We start from the raw sequence: 21,018 nt of genomic DNA, 5'->3' as shown, positions 1-21,018 counted from the left end.
GAAGGAAAGGGCTGGTAGAAAACATCAAATACCATGTGATGAGCAACTTCTCCTGGAGCATCAATAGCTAACAGTCAGTTACTCAAACAGTTGTTACAGTAATTGCTTTGGGTGACTTGACCCCTCTCAGTAGGACCCTAGTGGTACGGCCCAACCTCTCAGTGGGACCCTAGTGGTACGGCCCAACCCCTCAGTGAGACCCTAGTGGTATGGTCTAACCCCTCAGTGAGACCCTAGTGGTATGGCCCAACCCCTCAGCGGGACCCTAGTGGTACGGCCCAACCCCTCAGCGGGACCCTAGTGGTACGGCCCAACCCCTCATTGAGACCCTAGTGGTACGGTCTAACCCCTCAGTGGGACCCTAGTGGTATGGCCCAACCCCTCAGCGGGACCCTAGTGGTACGGCCCAACCCCTCAGTGAGACCCTAGTGGTACGGCCCAACCCCTCAGTGGGACCCTAGTGGTACGGCCCAACCTCTCAGTGGGACCCTAGTGGTACGGCCCAACCTCTCAGTGGGACCCTAGTGGTACGGCCCAACCTCTCAGTGGGACCCTAGTGGTACGGTCTAACCCCTCAGTGGGACCCTAGTGGTACGGTCTAACCCCTCAGTGAGACCCTAGTGGTACGGCCCAACCCCTCAGTGAGACCCTAGTGGTACGGCCCAACCCCTCAGTGAGACCCTAGTGGTACGGTCTAACCCCTCAGTGGGACCCTAGTGGTACGGCCCAACCCCTTAGTGAGACCCTAGTGGTACGGTCTAACCCCTCAGTGGGACCCTAGTGGTACGGTCTAACCCCTCAGTGAGACCCTAGTGGTACGGCCCAACCCCTCAGTGGGACCCTAGTGGTACGGTCTAACCTAGTGTACCAGAGAACAAGCAGAATAGTGAAGATCCAATGAAATGGATGTGATAGGAAGATAACTTCAACAACAGCACTCCAACCAGGATGCATTTATTGATTAAAATAATTTTTCATGGGGCACTCGAACATAAATAAACAGAAATGGGCAGTAGATTTCTCCCATTCAGAGTCTATCTGAGATGGACTTAAGACGTATTTTAGTTTGTTCACCACACTTTATCGGGCCAAAGTATCTGCAATCTATTTAATACTAAATAAGAGATACAGTTTATGAATAGCCTTGTTTGGAAAGTGCTGGATAGTTTGGGTTTTCTGTATTTACTGAATAGCCCATCATATAAAACCTAATGTGTGTAACACAGTGTGCTGACAGTTCATTTGACTGTCAGTCAGTATACACAGTTTATGTACAGTGTGCATTGCAATGTATGCTTCACCGTAACGACAAACAGAAACAACCTGCGCTACTGTAACCCAAAGCTAAATCATTATGTTCTCACATAGCTTTGGGGCTCCCGAGTGGTATAGCGGTCTAAGGCACTGCATCTCTGTGCTAGAGGCGTCACTACAAATGTCCTGGTTTGATTCCAGGTTGTATAACAACCGTCCGTAATTGAGAGTCTCATAGGGCGGCGCACAATTAGCCCAGTGTCATCCGGGTTTGGCAGGTGTAGGACGTCATTGTAAATTTGTCCTAGTTAAATATACACTGCTCAAAAAAATAAAGGGAACACTTAAACAACACATCCTAGATCTGAATGAAAGAAATAATCTTATTAAATACTTTTTTCTTTACATAGTTGAATGTGCTGACAACAAAATCACACAAAAATAACCAATGGAAATCCAATTTATCAACCCATGGAGGTCTGGATTTGGAGTCACACTCAAAATTAAAGTGGAAAACCACACTACAGGCTGATCCAACTTTGATGTAATGTCCTTAAAACAAGTCAAAATGAGGCTCAGTAGTGTGTGTGGCCTCCACGTGCCTGTATGACCTCCCTACAACGCCTGGGCATGCTCCTGATGAGGTGGCGGATGGTCTCCTGAGGGATCTCCTCCCAGACCCGGACTAAAGCATCCGCCAACTCCTGGACAGTCTGTGGTGCAACGTGGCGTTGGTGGATGGAACGAGACATGATGTCCCAGATGTGCTCAATTGGATTCAGGTCTGGGGAACGGGCGGGCCAGTCCATAGCATCAATGCCTTCCTCTTGCAGGAACTGCTGACACACTCCAGCCACATGAGGTCTAGCATTGTCTTGCATTAGGAGGAACCCAGGGCCAACCGCACCAGCATATGGTCTCACAAGGGGTCTGAGGATTTCATCTTGGTACCTAATGGCAGTCAGGCTACCTCTGGCGAGCACATGGAGGGCTGTGCGGCCCACCAAAGAAATGCCACCCCACACCATGACTGACCCACCGCCAAACCGGTCATGCTGGAGGATGTTGCAGGCAGCAGAACGTTCTCCACGGTGTCTCCAGACTCTGTCACGTCTGTCACGTGCTCAGTGTGAACCTGCTTTCATCTGTGAAGAGCACAGGGCACCAGTGGCGAATTTGCCAATCTTGGTGTTCTCTGGCAAATGCCAAACGTCCTGCACGGTGTTGGGCTGTAGCACAACCCCCACCTGTGGACGTCGGGCCCTCATACCACCCTCATGGAGTCTGTTTCTGATCGTTTGAGCAGACACATGCACATTTGTGGCCTGCTGGAGGTCATTTTGCAGGGCTCTGGCAGTGCTTCTCCTGCTCCTCCTTGCACAAAGGCGGATGTAGCGGTCCTGCTGCTGGGTTGTTGCCCTCCTACGGCCTCCTCCACGTCTCCTGATGTACTGGCCTGTCTCCTGGTAGCGCCTCCATGCTCTGGACACTACGCTGACAGACACAGCAAACCTTCTTGCCACAGCTCGCATTGACGTGCCATCCTGGATGAGCTGCCCTACCTGAGCCACTTGTGTGGGTTGTAGACTCCGTCTCATGCTACCACTAGAGTGAAAGCACCACCAGCATTCAAAAGTGACCAAAACATCAGCCAAGAAGCATAGGAACTGAGAAGTGGTCTGTGGTCACCACCTGCAGAACCACTCCTTTATTGGGGGTGTCTTGCTAATTGCCTATAATTTCCACCTGTTGTCTATTCCATTTGCACAACAGCATGTGACATTTATTGTCAATGACTGTTGCTTCCTAAGTGTACAGTTTGATTTCACAGAAGTGTGATTGACTTGGAGTTACATTGTGTTGTTTAAGTGTTCCCTTTATTTTTTTGAGCAGTATATATGCTATAGGGTTAGCTATTTAATATATATATATATATATATATATATATATATATATATATATATATATATATATTAAATAGCTAACCCTATAGCATGACTGATAGAGAAACAGCTAGTTCTCTATACTATAACGATAGAATGTTCAGATGAGTTTGCATATTTCAAGAGCTAATTGACTGTTCCGGTATCCCCTGTACTGTATATATCCTCGCTACTGTTATTTTACTGCTGCTCTTTAATTATTTGTTATTTACATTTTTTATTTACCTATTTTTTAATTAACACTTATTTTTCTTAAAACTGCATTGTTGGTTAAAGGCTTGTAAGTAAGCATTTCACTGTTGTATTCGGCGCATGTGACAAATAAAATTTGATTTGATTTGAATACAAGGAGCTCATTATTTCTGCCATATTTTTTACCTTTATTTTAAGCCATTAAACTCTATCCCACGTCTGCCCTGCTCAGGCTACAGACTTATCCCATCTCATGCCCTGCTCAGGCTACAGACTCATCCCATCTCATGCACTGCTCAGGCTACAGACTCATCCCATCTCATGCCCTGCTCAGGCTACAGACTTATCCCATCTCATGCCCTGCTCAGGCTACAGACTCATCCCATCTCATGCCCTGCTCAGGCTACAGACTCATCCCATCTCATGCCCTGCTCAGGCTACAGACTCATCCCATCTCATGCCCTGCTCAGGCTACATACTCATCCCATCTCATGCCCTGCTCAGGCTACAGACTCATCCCATCTCATGCCCTGCTCAGGCTACAGACTCATCCCATCTCATGCCCTGCTAAGGCTACAGACTCATCCCATCTCATGCCCTGCTCAGGCTACAGACTCATCCCATCTCATGCCCTGCTCAGGCTACAGACTCATCCCATCTCATGCCCTGCTCAGGCTACAGACTCATCCCATCTCATGCACTGCTCAGGCTACAGACTCATCCCATCTCATGGGTGATGTTTCTGGGTTCCCAAAATTAGAGTGTGTAGAAAGAAAGAAACACACTCTCTCTCTCACGCACGCGCACACACACACACACACACACACACACACACACACACACACACACACACACACACACACACACACACACACACACACACACACACACACACACACACACACACACACACACACACACACACACACACACACACGCGCACACACACGCACACACACAATAAAGTATCAATAAACATCTCATGGTAAGCTGATCCCCACCGTTGAACGTCAGCCATAAACTCAGTGGTGTCAGGATGGAAGACGTTTCGGTCAGCATGACAACATACACACAGACACTCATCTAATTAAACACCAGCCACACACTATTGTCTTCAGCTTAACTACCTATCACGTCCTACCTAACCCCCACACAGAGACAGAGAGCATATTGGTCAGAGGAGCAGTAGAAACAGGTTGAACTATGCCAGAGCAGCAGCCTCACTGAAATGCGAGCAGGCTTTTGTTGAGTTTGGGAAATTACACAATGTTTTGTACAAGTGTACAAAACATTGACATAGACTGACATAGACTGACCAGGTGAAAGCTATGATCCCTTATTGTTGTCACTTGTTAAATGGGGGGGGGGGGGGGGGGGCAGGTTAAATGAAGGATTTTTAAGCCTTGAGACAATTGAGACATGGATTGTGTATGTGTACCACTCAGAAGGTGAATGGGCAAGACAAAATATGTAAGTGCCTTTGAACAGGGTTTGGTAGTAGGTGCCAAGTGCACCGGTTTGAGTGTGTCAAGAACTCCAACTTAACTCTTTTGACATGTACAATGAATTGCTCTAAAGTACGGTGACAGACAGTACGGCGACAGACAGTACGGCGACAGACAGTACGGCGACAGACAGTACGACGACAGACAGTACGACGACAGACAGTATGGTGACAGACAGTACGGCGACAGACAGTACGGCAACAGACAGTACGGCGACAGACAAAGCTAGAGCTACTTCAGATCCAGTCTGTGAAACGTTAACTTCAACACTGAAATAAACAAGTGTTTCTGTTGACAGGCTCTCCTCCCACAGTCAGACATTAACAAAGTATTGAACTCCTTTCATTAGAGGTGCCTAATCAGTGGGGAGAGGTGATCACCCATTCAGCTCCTTCTTTCCCAATGACTGAAGTCTGAGCACTTCTAGAAATAACCACTGCCATTCTGCATTGTGCTGCTAATTACACAGAAAACACACCTCTGCTGCTTCCATGTTTATCACTCTGTAAAACACACCTCTGCTGTTTCCATGTTTATCACTCTGTAAAACACACCTCTGCTGTTTCCATGTTTATCACTCTGTAAAACACACCTCTGCTGTTTCCATGTTTATCACTCTGTAAAACCCACCTCTGCTGTTTCCATGATTATCACTCTGTAAAACACACCTCTGCTGTTTCCATGTTTATCACTCTGTAAAACACACCTCTGCTGTTTCCATGTTTATCACTCTGTAAAACACACCTCTGCTGCTTCCATGTTTACCACTCTGTAAAACACACCTCTGCTGTTTCCATGTTTATCACTCTGTAAAACACCTCTGCTGTTTCCATGTTTATCACTCTGTCAAACACACGTCTACTGTTTCCATGTTTATCACTCTGTAAAACACACCTCTGCTGTTTCCATGTTTATCACTCTGTAAAACACACCTCTGCTGTTTCCATGTTTATCACTCTGTAAAACACACCTCTGCATTTTCCATGTTTATCACTCTGTAAAACACACCTCTGCTGTTTCCATGTTTATCACTCTGTAAAACACACCTCTGCTGTTTCCATGTTTATCACTCTGTCAAACACACCTCTGCATTTTCCATGTTTATCACTCTGTCAAACACACCTCTGCTGTTTCCATGTCTATCACTCTGTAAAACACACCTCTGCTGTTTCCATGTTTATCACTCTGTAAAACACACCTCTGCTGTTTCCATGGTTATCACTCTGTAAAACACACCTCTGCTGTTTCCATGTTTATCACTCTGTAAAACACACCTCTGCTGTTTCCATGTTTATCACTCTGTAAAACACACCTCTGCATTTTCCATGTTTATCACTCTGTAAAACACACCTCTGCTGTTTCCATGTTTATCACTCTGTAAAACACACCTCTGCTGTTTCCATGTTTATCACTCTGTCAAACACACCTCTGCATTTTCCATGTTTATCACTCTGTCAAACACACCTCTGCTGTTTCCATGATTATCACTCTGTAAAACACACCTCTGCTGTTTCCATGTTTATCACTCTGTAAAACCCACCTCTGCTGTTTCCATGATTATCACTCTGTAAAACACACCTCTGCTGTTTCCATGTTTATCACTCTGTAAAACACACCTCTGCATTTTCCATGTTTATCACTCTGTAAAACACACCTCTGCTGTTTCCATGTTTATCACTCTGTAAAACACACCTCTGCTGTTTCCATGTTTATCACTCTGTAAAACACCTCTGCTGTTTCCATGTTTATCACTCTGTCAAACACACGTCTACTGTTTCCATGTTTATCACTCTGTAAAACACACCTCTGCTGTTTCCATGTTTATCACTCTGTAAAACACACCTCTGCTGTTTCCATGTTTATCACTCTGTAAAACACACCTCTGCATTTTCCATGTTTATCACTCTGTAAAACACACCTCTGCTGTTTCCATGTTTATCACTCTGTAAAACACACCTCTGCTGTTTCCATGTTTATCACTCTGTCAAACACACCTCTGCATTTTCCATGTTTATCACTCTGTCAAACACACCTCTGCTGTTTCCATGATTATCACTCTGTAAAACACACCTCTGCTGTTTCCATGTTTATCACTCTGTAAAACCCACCTCTGCTGTTTCCATGATTATCACTCTGTAAAACACACCTCTGCTGTTTCCATGTTTATCACTCTGTAAAACACACCTCTGCATTTTCCATGTTTATCACTCTGTAAAACACACCTCTGCTGTTTCCATGTTTATCACTCTGTAAAACACCTCTGCTGTTTCCATGTTTATCACTCTGTCAAACACACGTCTACTGTTTCCATGTTTATCACTCTGTAAAACACACCTCTGCTGTTTCCATGTTTATCACTCTGTAAAACACACCTCTGCTGTTTCCATGTTTATCACTCTGTAAAACACACCTCTGCATTTTCCATGTTTATCACTCTGTAAAACACACCTCTGCTGTTTCCATGTTTATCACTCTGTAAAACACACCTCTGCTGTTTCCATGTTTATCACTCTGTAAAACACACCTCTGCATTTTCCATGTTTATCACTCTGTAAAACACACCTCTGCTGTTTCCATGTTTATCACTCTGTCAAACACACCTCTGCATTTTCCATGTTTATCACTCTGTCAAACACACCTCTGCTGTTTCCATGTCTATCACTCTGTAAAACACACCTCTGCTGTTTCCATGTTTATCACTCTGTAAAACACACCTCTGCTGTTTCCATGGTTATCACTCTGTCAAACACACCTCTGCTGTTTCCATGTCTATCACTCTGTAAAACACACCTCTGCTGTTTCCATGTTTATCACTCTGTAAAACACACCTCTGCTGTTTCCATGTTTATCACTCTGTAAAACACACCTCTGCATTTTCCATGTTTATCACTCTGTAAAACACACCTCTGCTGTTTCCATGTTTATCACTCTGTAAAACACACCTCTGCTGTTTCCATGTTTATCACTCTGTCAAACACAACTCTGCATTTTCCATGTTTATCACTCTGTAAAACACACCTCTGCTGTTTCCATGTCTATCACTCTGTAAAACACACCTCTGCTGTTTCCATGTTTATCACTCTGTAAAACACACCTCTGCTGTTTCCATGTTTATCACTCTGTAAAACAGACCTCTGCATTTTCCATGTTTATCACTCTGTAAAACACACCTCTGCTGTTTCCATGTTTATCACTCTGTAAAACACACCTCTGCTGTTTCCATGTTTATCACTCTGTAAAACAGACCTCTGCATTTTCCATGTTTATCACTCTGTAAAACACACCTCTGCTGTTTCCATGTTTATCACTCTGTAAAACACACCTCTGCTGTTTCCATGTTTATCACTCTGTAAAACCCACCTCTGCTGTTTCCATGTTTATCACTCTGTAAAACCCACCTCTGCTGTTTCCATGATTATCACTCTGTAAAACACACCTCTGCTGTTTCCATGTTTATCACTCTGTAAAACACACCTCTGCTGTTTCCATGTTTATCACTCTGTTTTGCCTTCGGCCTCTCTCTGTCTCACACACTTTTCCCCTCTAAGTCTTTATTGGACAGACACGCTGTGGTTTTCCATTAAGTAGGTCAGGTACACAATCACAAACACTCTGCTGCGACCATCAAGAGACCATACACGGCAATATTCACCCCATATAACCCGACGCCATGTCAGTGAGGGACAATCCCCCAAAACGTTCCCACAACAGCACATTACGGTTGGTTTCTGAGAAGAGCCCTTGAGTCCTGTATGGACGCCCAGGCCCAGTGTGTGGCAGAATGTGACAGAGGAGATGTGTGGAGAGGTGTTCCATCTAATGAGCTCTCCATGGTCTGTTCTGTCACCCTGAAGACAAATGATAAAGGCCTGTCGTCTGGGGCTACATCCTATCCCATCCTACATGTTCAGCTACAGACGGAGGAGGAGAGAGATTTAATAACTAGTGATCATGGGGATAATGAGAACCTGATCCAAATAAAGGAGAGGATTACCGTGATAACCTTTACCATGCTGTTCATCACAGGACCATGAAACCCTATGGAGGGTATCTGCTGTCATCAAGAGGCTTGAATCAGTTGGTTTAATGACCTAATTACTGAGATGAATTAGTGATATTACTGAGATTAAGTCAGTGAGTGACTCACAGAGCATACTGCATCTTGTGTAGTTGAAATTGTTAATTTCCCCACTTTTACAAAGCTTCACAATTCTGTAATATATTATATGTACAGTATATTCCCCCAAAAAATTGTCAGTCGCAATGGCCACCTGGCAGCATGACTGGCTGGTAACACTCCATACGTATTGCCATGGTGGTGAGGCTAGTGTAGTAACAGTCCCAGACACTGTTACTGTTTGTGTCTTCACCCAGTCACCTCTATACACTGGTGTTAACACTCTCGTAAAGCAGAGGGCGACTTCTCACAGCCTCTAGCCTCTGTTCATTAACACAAAGACAGAGTACAAGACAAATAAAAGGAGAGCCGGGGAAAATAGAAAACGAGATTAAGAAAAAAATAAAAATAAAGAACTGGGGAATGTGGAGATAAGGACCATGGTGTACGTCCAGTCAGTATGGCAGTGAAGGAAAATGAATACCCAAATGCACAGTAGGCTACAGAGGACCTATGAGACAGTATTACCAGAGGTCATGAACCTGCATCTGAAGGTTCTGTTAATAAACAGCTGAAGTATGTTCTACATACGTTATTACCTTGGACTGGACTGTGATAGCCAGTTGGATGGCTTTGCATACTGCGAACAAGTAGCAGTATGTCTTGATGGATGGTATACGGATGGTATCATCCCAATTATAGTCACACAGTGGTGTCGGGCTTATCACAAATCTACACATCTAGAAAGAGATGGGCATTTCCTTTGCGCATAAGCAGTTTGGCAAAGTAACGGTTGGTGTCATACAGTTCAGATGCGTGATAGGTTTCTCAGTGAAACACATGTTTACAGTGGATCTGTAGAGCTTGATACTACAGCCGATGTATCAGTCAGGTGTGCTTGGTTCTGTGGTAGGGTTATGAAGGATACCAGTAAAGCCCCATTAAATCAGACAGACACATCTGCAGCACAACCAATCAATACAAAGGATACACCATCAGCATTTCAGCTCCTATAAGTGAAGATGGATAGCAGCTTGGAATAAAAGACAGACACGAGAGAGAGGGATGTCTGTGAGGGAGGAGAGAAAGATGGGGCGAAAATAGAGAATAATCGTAAAGAGAATGGACATATAGGCGCTAGAAAGATAAGAGAGAGATGGAGTGAAGGAGGGAAGAGAGACAGTGGGGGAGCTGGTGCACTAATCGGCTTTGCAGTAATAACAGAAGTATACTTCCTTGCCCTGAGGTGCACACCAACTGTGGAGATCAGCTGAGGAGATCAATAGTATGATTTCACTAAACATTTTAACACTGTGATGGCTTCATACCGCCACATTCCTGTTAAGTCTCTGACACCTTAAATTTGCTCATTACAGGATAAGAAAGCGGAATCATTTAAGCTTGCTAATGTCAAATGTAATAGTACTGTAGTGAACACGAGGGGAGACAGAGAGCTGGTTTCAAGCACAGGGCGCAGCACGTGTTTATTGCAAAGGACCACGGAGGAGGCAGGTAGCTGGGTCCTGGGGCAGGCAGAAGGTCACACACAGGGGGTCCAAAAGGGCAACAGTGCAGGCAGGGAAAAGGCTAGTAACATAGTCCGGGAGATTAGGCAATAGGTAGACAACAGGAAATCCGATAGGCTAAAGTACATACAGGGAATAGGCAAAAGGCGTCATTAGTGAAGCAGGCAAAATCTATCATACACGGGAGGAGTAAATCACGGGGAAAAACCCAGCGCTCCGAAATACGTGTGTCACAAAACAAACAATACCTCACAATGATGGGGTGCAAAGAACTGAACCAAATAGTGTGTGATAATGACATACAGGTGTGTGAACAGGTGATGAGAATTCAGGTGATTGGGATCTGGACAGTGAGCTGCGTTCAGGGGATCTAGGTGTTTGCGAGTGTGAGCTGGAAAGTGGGCTGGAAACTGAGCTGCGTTCAAGGGATCTACGTGTTTGAGGGTGTGAGTTGGAAGCAGACTTTACAAGTACTGTTTACTATGTTCTAGTTTATACTGTAAAGTGCAATCAAGTCAATGTGAACTGGTCCAAATGTTGCCTGGGGCAGGATATGTGAAACAATGAACGGATATTTCTCCTGTGGAGGACTGAGAAATCCCACAAGGCAACACACGTAATTCAGCTGAACCGATTCAAAGACATCAATACCTGTTAACTATTAAGCATGATGCAACAGTACTGTAGACCCACACAGAGTCATCAATAGCCTCTTTGATGTATAGGCGACCGGTCACTTGATATAAATTAATTGCTCTACTGCAATATTTTAAGTGGAATAACTATGATTCAGCCATGTAAATGTCATGCTGAGAAAGACTCAATTGTCATGTCTGTATGCTTTTCGTGTTTCTTGTTTTGATCCATGTTTGTTTATTAAATTCACTCCCTGTACTTGTTTCCCGATTATTACCGTACACGTTACATAAATGATGATGAATCTATAGAGACAGAGTATAATTTACAGTAAAGGCCTCAGACCCATCCTAACTTTACAGGGTTATATACTGCATATTCCATTTAGCTGAGGCTTTTATCCAAAGCAAAGTACAGTCATGAGTGCAAACACTTTTCATATGGGTGGCCCCAGTGGAAATCGAACCCACAACACTGGCATTGCAAGCGCCATGCTCTACCAACTGAACCACGCGGGACCATTGGCAACTTTTTACTGTATAATTATTCTAGTGAGAGTTTCACAAGTATTCCAATTACACTGTACTAAAGTATGGTCCAATCATATAGATTCAATGGTTGTTAAGATGGGGAGATGTCTGTCCGTAATAAAGAAATGCTCTGCTTTTTTGACACCACACTCCACAAAGCAAGTCCTGCAGGCTCTAGATTTATCTTATCTTGATTATTGTCCAGTCATCTGGTCCAGTGCTGCAAGGAAAGACCTAGTTAAGCTGCAGCTGGCCCAGAACAGAGCCGCACATCTTCATTGTAATCACAGGGCTAATACTAATACTATGCATGATAGTCTCTCTTGGATAAGAGTTGAGGAAAGTGACTGCGTAACTTCTTGTTTTTATATGAAACACCAATGTTGGAAATTCCAAATTGACACACACACTTACACCACCAGCCATGCCACCAGGGGTATTTTCACAGTCCCTAGGTCCAGAACAAATTCAAAGAAACATACAGTATTATACAGAGCCATGAGTGCATGGAAATCCTTTCCATCTTCTATAGCAAAAGTGAACAGCAAACCTGGTTTCAAAAAACAAATAAAGCAACACCTTACGGCACAACGCCTCTCCACCATGTGACCTACTTGTTGTGTGTATGTACTGACATGTATGTGTAACTGATAGATGCACACACTACATGTTAATGCTTTTAAATGCACTTTAAGTAAATTGTAAAGTCTTTTGTCTGCAATATATTTTTCGTTATGTGTCAGACCCCAGTAAGACTAGCTGTTGCTGTCACGCCCTGACCATAGAGAGCCTTTTTATTCTCTATTTTGGTTAGGTCGGGGTGTGACTAGGGTGGGTAATCTAGGTTGTTTATTTCTATGTTGGCCTGGTATGGTTCCCAATCAGTGGCAGCTGTTTTTTCATTGTCTCTGATTGGGGATCATATTTAGGCAGCCATTTCCCCACTGTGTTTGGTGGGATCTTGTTTATGTGTAGTTGCCTGTGAGCACTTCATTTGCGTCACGTCTTTATTGTTTTTGTGCGTTTCATTCAATAAACATGTGTAACCCATATCACACTGCGCTTTGGTCCGAATGTTATTACGACGATCGTGACAGTCGCCACTGGCTTCGGCTAATGGGGATCCTATTATATCAAATCAATCAAATCAAAACACACAGAGCCCAGGCAGCACAATACCAAACCTGTCAGTTTAGGATATCCTGAGAGCTACTGTAGCTGCCACATTCAACAGCTGTCAGTGCTCTGTCAGAGGAGGGTGTGATGTGGTTCATCTGATACTAGCTATGGTCCAAGTGGAATGTGCACTATCCCTGGACCAGAGCTACTCTGATACATGCTAGTGTAAATCATTGTTTTACTGAGAGAAGAAACAACAATGAGGTGTTGATGAAATAGGATGTAGCTGTTGCGCAACCAAGGAGTGGGTTGGTAGTTGGCAAGATAACACCATTCTAAGCATTTTAAAAAGCCATGGCTAGCTTCATTGAATCATTGTGTGTGACTAGGGGAGAATATATCGTTTGAGGGACGAGCGCCATGTAGGAGTGACGCCACCTGTCGGAAGACAATGATGGTAAATAGGTCTCCACTAAAGAGTATCTCGATCAGCAAGTATAATCAAAGCTAGTGATAAGTACAGGGTGCCCTAATAGTATGCTGATCCCACACAGGTATCTATTCACAGGTTTCTATTCCCCCTCTTCATCACACACACAATCAACAGGCCATCTGGCTTGCCGGTCAGTGTCATCCTCTGCATATCATTCCATTGGAACACTCAGATAGGAAATGAGCATTCAGCACCGGCATTAGAGGCTCTTTAGAGGTTAAATGAATGGATGGTACTGCTGCCACAAAACAGCATTAGCAAACCAAGTAAACAGCAATTTCCTCATCCACTTCCAAATCCTATGTAGTTTCAATAGCCAAACATCTGTCCATTTCATGTTTGGTCCTCTGTCAAGTGAGAGAGAGTGTGTGTGTATGTGTGTGTGTGTGTGTGTGTGTGTGTGTGTGTGTGTGGTGTGTGTGTGTGTGTGTGTGTGTGTGTGTGTGTGTGTGTGTGTGTGTGTGTGTGTGTGTGTGTGTGTGTGTGTGTGAGTGTGTGAGTGTGTGCGTGTGTGAGTGTGTGCGTGCGTGCGTGCGTGAGTGAGTGGGAGAGGGAGAAGGAGAGAGAGAGGGAGCGAGAGAGAGAGGGAGCGAGAGAGGGAGCGAGCGAAAGAGGGAGCGAGCGAAAGAGGGAGCGAGCGAGAGAGGAAGCGAGAGAGAGACTGAAATGGAAATTAGAATGAGATAATGACAACTTCTCGATGACATCTGTTTTGAAAAGTGATAACATGGTGGCAATAATAAAGTATCTCATCATTATAATACATTTTATTGTGGAAGTGGCACTTCTCCATCCAATTTTAATGGCCAGTGAAATTGATTACACTTCAAGTTCCAGGAATACATTACTATCGTGAATCATTTGTCTTCCTCAGTAGATAAAGAGAGAGAATGAAGGTTGTTCTCGGGCTGTTGCAGTGAGCGTAATACCGCCACACTGGCAGTCATGTTCAAACCCCACAAGGCAGTTGAAGTGATTCCAGAGGCTGATCCAAAACACCGCCGGCGGAGAAGAGGTATTTGGAGTGGACTCCTAGTCTGACTCAGGAGGCGCGCACACCACCCACTGCTTCCGAGTATATTACTCGCTAATGTTCAGTCTCTGGATAATAAAGTTGACGAGCTAAGGGCTATGATCTCCTTCCAGAGAGACATCAGGGATTGTAACATACTCTGTTTCATGGGAAACATGGCTCTCTAGGGATATACTGTCTGAGTCCGTACAACCAGTTGGGTTCTCAGTTCATTGCGCAGACAGGAATAAAGAAGAAGGGCTGGGGTGTATGTTTCATGATTAACAACTCATGGTGTGATTGTGATAACATACAGAAACTCAAGTCCTTTTGTTCATCCGACCTAGAAAACCTCACAATCAAATGCCGACCGTATTACCTCCCAAGAGAATTCTCTTCAGTTATAGTCACACCCGTGTATATTCCCCCTCAACCCGATACCACGACGGACCTCAAGGAACTTCACTGGACTTTATGCAAACTGGAAACCACATATCCTGAGGCCGCATTTATTGTAGCCGGGGATTTTAACAAAGCAAATTTGAAGAAAATGCTACTGAAGTTCTACCAACACATTGACTGTAGCACTCGCTCTGTGAAAACATTAGAACACTGCTACTCAGCTTTTCGAAATGCCTACAAGGCCCTCTCTTGCCCTTTCTTTGGCAAATCTGATCATGACCCTATTTTGCTCCTCCCTTCCTATAAGCAGAAACTCAAACAGAAAGTACCCGTGCTATGGACTATTCAATGCTGGTCTGACCAATCGGAATCCATGCTTCAAGATTTTTTTGATCATGAGGACTAGGATATGTTCCGGGTAGCCTCTGAGAATAATATTGATGAATACACAGATACGGTGACTGAGTTTATTAGGAAATGTATATGAGATGTTGTACCAACTGTGACTATAAAAACCTACACAAACCAGAAACCATGGATGGGAGCATTCGTGCAAAACTGAAACCACTGCATTTAACCATGGCAAGGTGAGTGGGAATATGACCGAATACAAACAGTGTAGTTATTCCCTCCGTAAGGCAATCAAACAGAAAAAACATCAGTACAGAGACAAAGTGGAGTCGCAATTCAACGGCTCAGAAACGAGACGTATGTGGCAGAGTCTACAATTACAGACTACAAGAGGGAAAACCAGCCACATCGCGGACACTGACATCTTGCTTCTGGATAAGCTAAACATCTTTTTCGCCTGCTTTGAGGATAACACAGTGCTACCAAGGACAGTCGGCTCTCGTTCTCCATGGCCGACGTAAGACATTTAAGCATGTTAACTAGGGTTGCACATTTTGGGGAATATTCAGAGGTGGAATCTTTCCGTGGGAATTAATGGGAATATATGGGATTTAACGGGAATATATGGGAATTAATGGGATTATATGCAAATTAATATTAATACCATTTAAATATAGATGTTTTTTGCATTGGATATACAGTATTTACCATATCATGTGGAGACAGAAACAAACCTTTTACCTTATCATACGTAGACATAATTGCAAATGATTAAATCCTTCCAATAGAAATAAAAAACGATTTAGTTATGAATCTAACTTTAATTAAAATTAGTTGACTCTTCACATGGGATGATTTCACTGAACAACAAAACCAAGGGAATATTGAATGATCCCCAATGATCCATCGCATCTCCCAAAAAACATTATCAACATACATCTGTAAAATGATAGTCTAGAAACTAAAGCTTTGGTTGTCTTCCTCTCAGGCTTCCATGTCTTCTCCCTGGACCTCCTCAATGTCCACCTCTTGAACATCAGACTCAGGCCTCATCTTCACTGTCACTTTCCAACCTTGTTGAGGATGGCTCGTTGTCAGGCTCAAAAAGCCTCAAATTTGCACTGATGGCCACCAATTTTTCAACCCTTGTAATGGACAGAATGTTGGGTGCTTTGGTGTGTGTGCTCCCAAACAAGGACCAGTTGCGCTCTGAGGCAGCTGATGTTGGTGGGATTTGGAGGATGATGGAGGCAACAGGGGAAAGAGCCTCAGATTCAGAAAGTCCCTTAACCACGTGGCTGATGAGATATGTTGGCACGACTGCCATATTGCATCTCCATCCCAAAGCCCTTGCTTGGAAGTGTACTTAGGCAGACTGCCAAGAACCTTGCCCTCATCCAGGCCAAGGTGGCGAGACACGGTAGTGATGACACCATAGGCCTTGTTGATCTCTGCACCAGACAGGATGCTCTTGCCAGCATACTTGGGGTCCAACATGTACGCTGCGACGTGTATGGGCTTCAGGCAGAAGTCTTCACTCTTTTTGATGTATTTCAGAACTGCAGTTTCCTCTGCTTGGAGCAACAGTGAAGCGGGCAAGGCAGTACGGATTTCTTCTCTTACATCTGCAAGCAAAGTCTGAACATCAGACAGGATGGCATTGTTTCCCTCAATCCGTGCAATGGCTACTGCTACCGGTTTCAGGCTGCTTACCACTCTCTCCCAAAATACATCATCCAGGAGGATCCTCTTGATGGGAATGTCCATTTCGGCAGACTGTGATATGGCCATTTCTTGGAGAGACTCCTTCCCCTCCAGGAGACTGTCAAACATGACAACAACACCACCCCAATAGGTGTTGCTGGGCAGCTTCAATGTGGTGCTCTTATTTTTCTCACTTTGCTTGGTGAGGTAGATTGCTGCTATAACTTGATGACCCTTCACATACCTAACCATTTCCTTGGCTCTCTTGTTTAGTGTATCCATTGTTTTCAGTGCCATGATGTCTTTGAGGAGCAGATTCAATGCATGAGAAGCACAGCCAATGGGTGTGATGTGAGGGTAGAACTCCTCCACTTTAGACCAAACAGCCTTCATGTTCACATTGTCTGTCACCAGTGCAAATACCTTCTGTGGTCCAAGGTCATTGATGACTGCCTTCAGCTCATCTGCAATGTAGAGACCAGTGTGTCTGTTGTCCCTTGTGTCTGTACTCTTGTAGAATACTGGTTGAGGGGTGGGGATGATGTAGTTAATTATTCCTTGCCCACGAACATTTGACCACCCATCAGAAATGATTGCAATACAATCTGCTTTCTCGATGATTTGCTTGACCTTCACTTGAACTCTGTTTAAATCTGCATTAGGCAAATGAGTAGATAAAGCATGTCTGGTTGGAGGGGTGTATGCTGGACGAAGAACATTAAGAAATCTCTTCCAATACACATTGCCTGTGAGCATCAGAGGTGAACCAGTTGCATACACAGCTCGAGCAAGACATTCATCAGCATTTCTCTGACTACGTTCCTCCATTGAATCAAAAATAACTTCTGATTCCAGGAGGACCATGAGCTGTCGCTATCGATAAGGTGTCTGATTCATAATTTTCACCTCGAATAGAAGTAGAGGGACTTTTTGTCAGAGGTTGCTTGTTGTGAGCGCTGAGGGAACTTCATGCACTTGGCCAGATGATTCTGCATCTTTGTTGCATTCTTCACATATGATTTGGAACAGTATTTGCAAATGTACACAGCTTTGCCTTCTACATTAGCTGCAGTGAAATGTCTCCAAACATCAGATTGTGCCCTTGGCATTTTCCTGTAAAAATTTGAATAAGAAATAAATAAAAATAAAATAATACAATTCCATGTACAGATAAATAGTTAAGCAGTTAGATACATTTTTTAAAATAAAACATGTATGGAAACAGGTGAATTAACACTCCTCAGTTAGGAGGATCAAGCAAGCTAAAACCCAAATGGTTGCAAAAAAATAGCAATTGCAGAAAATGTTAACAAGTTAGAAATTATTTAAACACACTTTGCTGTAGGGTACTATTTACTAGTTATTAACAAAAAATCATGTATATCACATAAAATATATTCACCCCACCCAATACTGTAATCAAAACTTACCAGAAAGCATGTAGTCCTTGGCTCAGACAGTGTAGTAGTGTGGGCTCAATACCATCTCATTATTGTGCAAGATCTTGAGAATCAGCTGTACATGTGATGGAAGAGTGCACTGCACATGTGATGGAAGAATGCACTGTGCATGCAGAGGGTTGCAATTCCATTGAATTGAGGACAGTTTAATCAAAATATGCCACAAGACCTAAAATTGACTTATGTGAATCCCACAAAAAAGGTTCACTGTTATAAGATAACTTTTTTGATAAATTTAAACAAAATTCCCCAAATTCCCGGGCTTAACTTCCCATGGAAAATGTCCTGAAATTTCCCAGAAAGTTTCAGACCCTTTGCAACCCTAGTGTTAACCCTCGCAAGGCTGCCGCACCAGACGGCATCCATAGCAGCGTCCTCTGAGCATGCGCAGACAAGCTGGCGGGAGTGTTTATGGACATATTCAATCTCTCACTATCCCAGTCTGCTGTCCCCACACGCTTCAAGATGTCAACCATTGTTCCTGTATGCAAAGGAAACTGAACTAAATGACTAACGCCCTGTAGCACTCACATCTGTCATCATGAAGTGCTTTAAGAGACTAGTCAAGGATAATATCACCTCTACCTTACCTGACACCCAAGACCCAATTCAATTTGCTTACCGCCCCAATAGATCCACAATCGCCATCGTACTGCACACTGCCCTATCCCATTCGGACAAGAGGAATACCTATGTAAGAATGTCGTTCATTGACAATAGCTCAGCATTCACACCATAGTATCCTCCAAGCTTATCATTAAGCTCGGGGCCCTGGGTCTGAACCCCGCCCTGTGCAACTGGGTCCTGGACTTCCTGACGGGCTGCCCCCAGGTGGTGAAGATAGGAAACAACACCTCCACTTCGCTGATCCTCAACACAGGGGCTCCACTAGGGTGCATGCTCAGCCCCCTCCTGTATTCCCTGTTCACCCATGACTGCGTGGCCACGCACGCGTCCAACTCAATCATCATGTTTGCAGAAGACACAACAGTAGTAGGCCTGATTACCAACAATGATGAGACAGCCAATAGGGAGGAGGGAAGGGCCCTGGGAGTGTGGTGCCAGGAAAATAGCCTCTCACTCAACTTCAACAAAACAAAGGAGCTGATCGTGGACTTCTGGAAACAGCAGAGGGAGCACCCCCTATCCACATCGACGGGACAGCAGTGGAGAAGGTGGAAAGCTTCAGGTTCCTCTGCGTACACATCACAGATAAACTGAAATGGTCCACCCACACAGACAGCGTGGTGAAGAAGGCGCAGCAGCGCTTCTTCAACCTCAGGAGGCTAAAGAAATTCGGCTTGTCACCAAAAATCACTCACAAACTTTTACAGATGCACAATCGAGAGCATCCTGTCGGGCTGTATCACCGCCTGGTACGGCAGCTGCTCCGCCCATTACCGGAAGACTCTCCAGAGGGTAGTGAGGTCTGCACAGCGCATCACCGGGTGCAAACTACCTGCCCTCCAGGACACACACCACCCGATGTCACAGGAAGGCCAAAAAGATCATCAAGGACAGCAACCACCCGAGCCACTGCCTGTTCACCCCGTCAACATCCAGAAGGCGAGGTCAGTACAGGTGCATCAAATCTGGAACTGAGAGACTGAAAAACAGCTTCTATCTCAAGGCCATCAGACTGTTAAACAGCCATCACTAACATTGAGTGGCTGCTGCCAACATTCTGACTCAACTCAAGCCACTTTAAAAATGGGAAAATTGATGTAATCAATTTATCCCTTGCCACTTTATATTATTTATATTAGATAATGTTTACATAACCTACATTATTCACCTCATATGTATATACTGTACGTCATACCATCTACTGCATCTTGCCATCTTGATGTAATTAGATGTATCACTAGCCACTAAACAAAGCCACTTTATATAATGTTTTCATAATCTACATTACTCATCTCATATGTATATACTGTACTCTATTCCATCTACTGCATCTTGCCATCCTGATGTAATGTATCACTAGCCACCTTAAACAATACTGCTTTATATGTTTTCATACCCTACAATACTCATCTCATATGTATATACTGTACTCCATATCATCTATTACATCTTGCCTATGCAGTTCGGCCATCACTCATTTATATATTTTTATGTACATATTCGTATTCATTCCTTTACACTTGTGTGTACAAGGTAGTTGTTGTGGAATTGGTAGAATACTTGTTAGATATTACTGCATGGTCGGAACTAGAAGAACAAGCATTTCGCTACACTTGCATTAACACCTGCTAACCATGTGTATGTGACAAATACATTTGATTTGATTTGAGACAGAGTCCTGAAAAAGGGACGTTTCTTTTTTTGCTGAGTTTACATTGACTTGAAATCACTGGCCACTTTAATAATGTTCACATATTTTGCATTACTCATCTCATATATATATTCTGTATTCTATTCTATTCTACTGTATTTTAGTTTATGCCGCTCCGACATTGCTCGTCCAAATATTTATATATTCTTAATTCCATTCCATTGCGTTACGATTTTTATGTATTGTGTGTGTTGTTGTGAAATTGTTTGATATTGCTTGTTAGATATTACTGCACTGTTGGAGCTAGAAACACAAGAATTTTGCAACACGCAAATTTAAAGAAAGAAGTTCAACATGAGGTTGAAACAGTGTAAAAACATGTTTGTTGTGGATGTTGTTTCAAAGTTTAAGACAACAAAATGGACAGCGCTTTCTAAGGGGATGATTCATTCAAAACACCCATAGAGCTTTTGCATATGCATATGATTATGAGGCG

Source organism: Salmo salar, chromosome 24 (assembly GCF_965601325.2).
Source record: "Salmo salar chromosome 24, fSalSal1, whole genome shotgun sequence".
NCBI classification, from domain to species: domain Eukaryota; kingdom Metazoa; phylum Chordata; class Actinopteri; order Salmoniformes; family Salmonidae; genus Salmo; species Salmo salar.
This window is presented reverse-complemented; position numbering follows the sequence as displayed.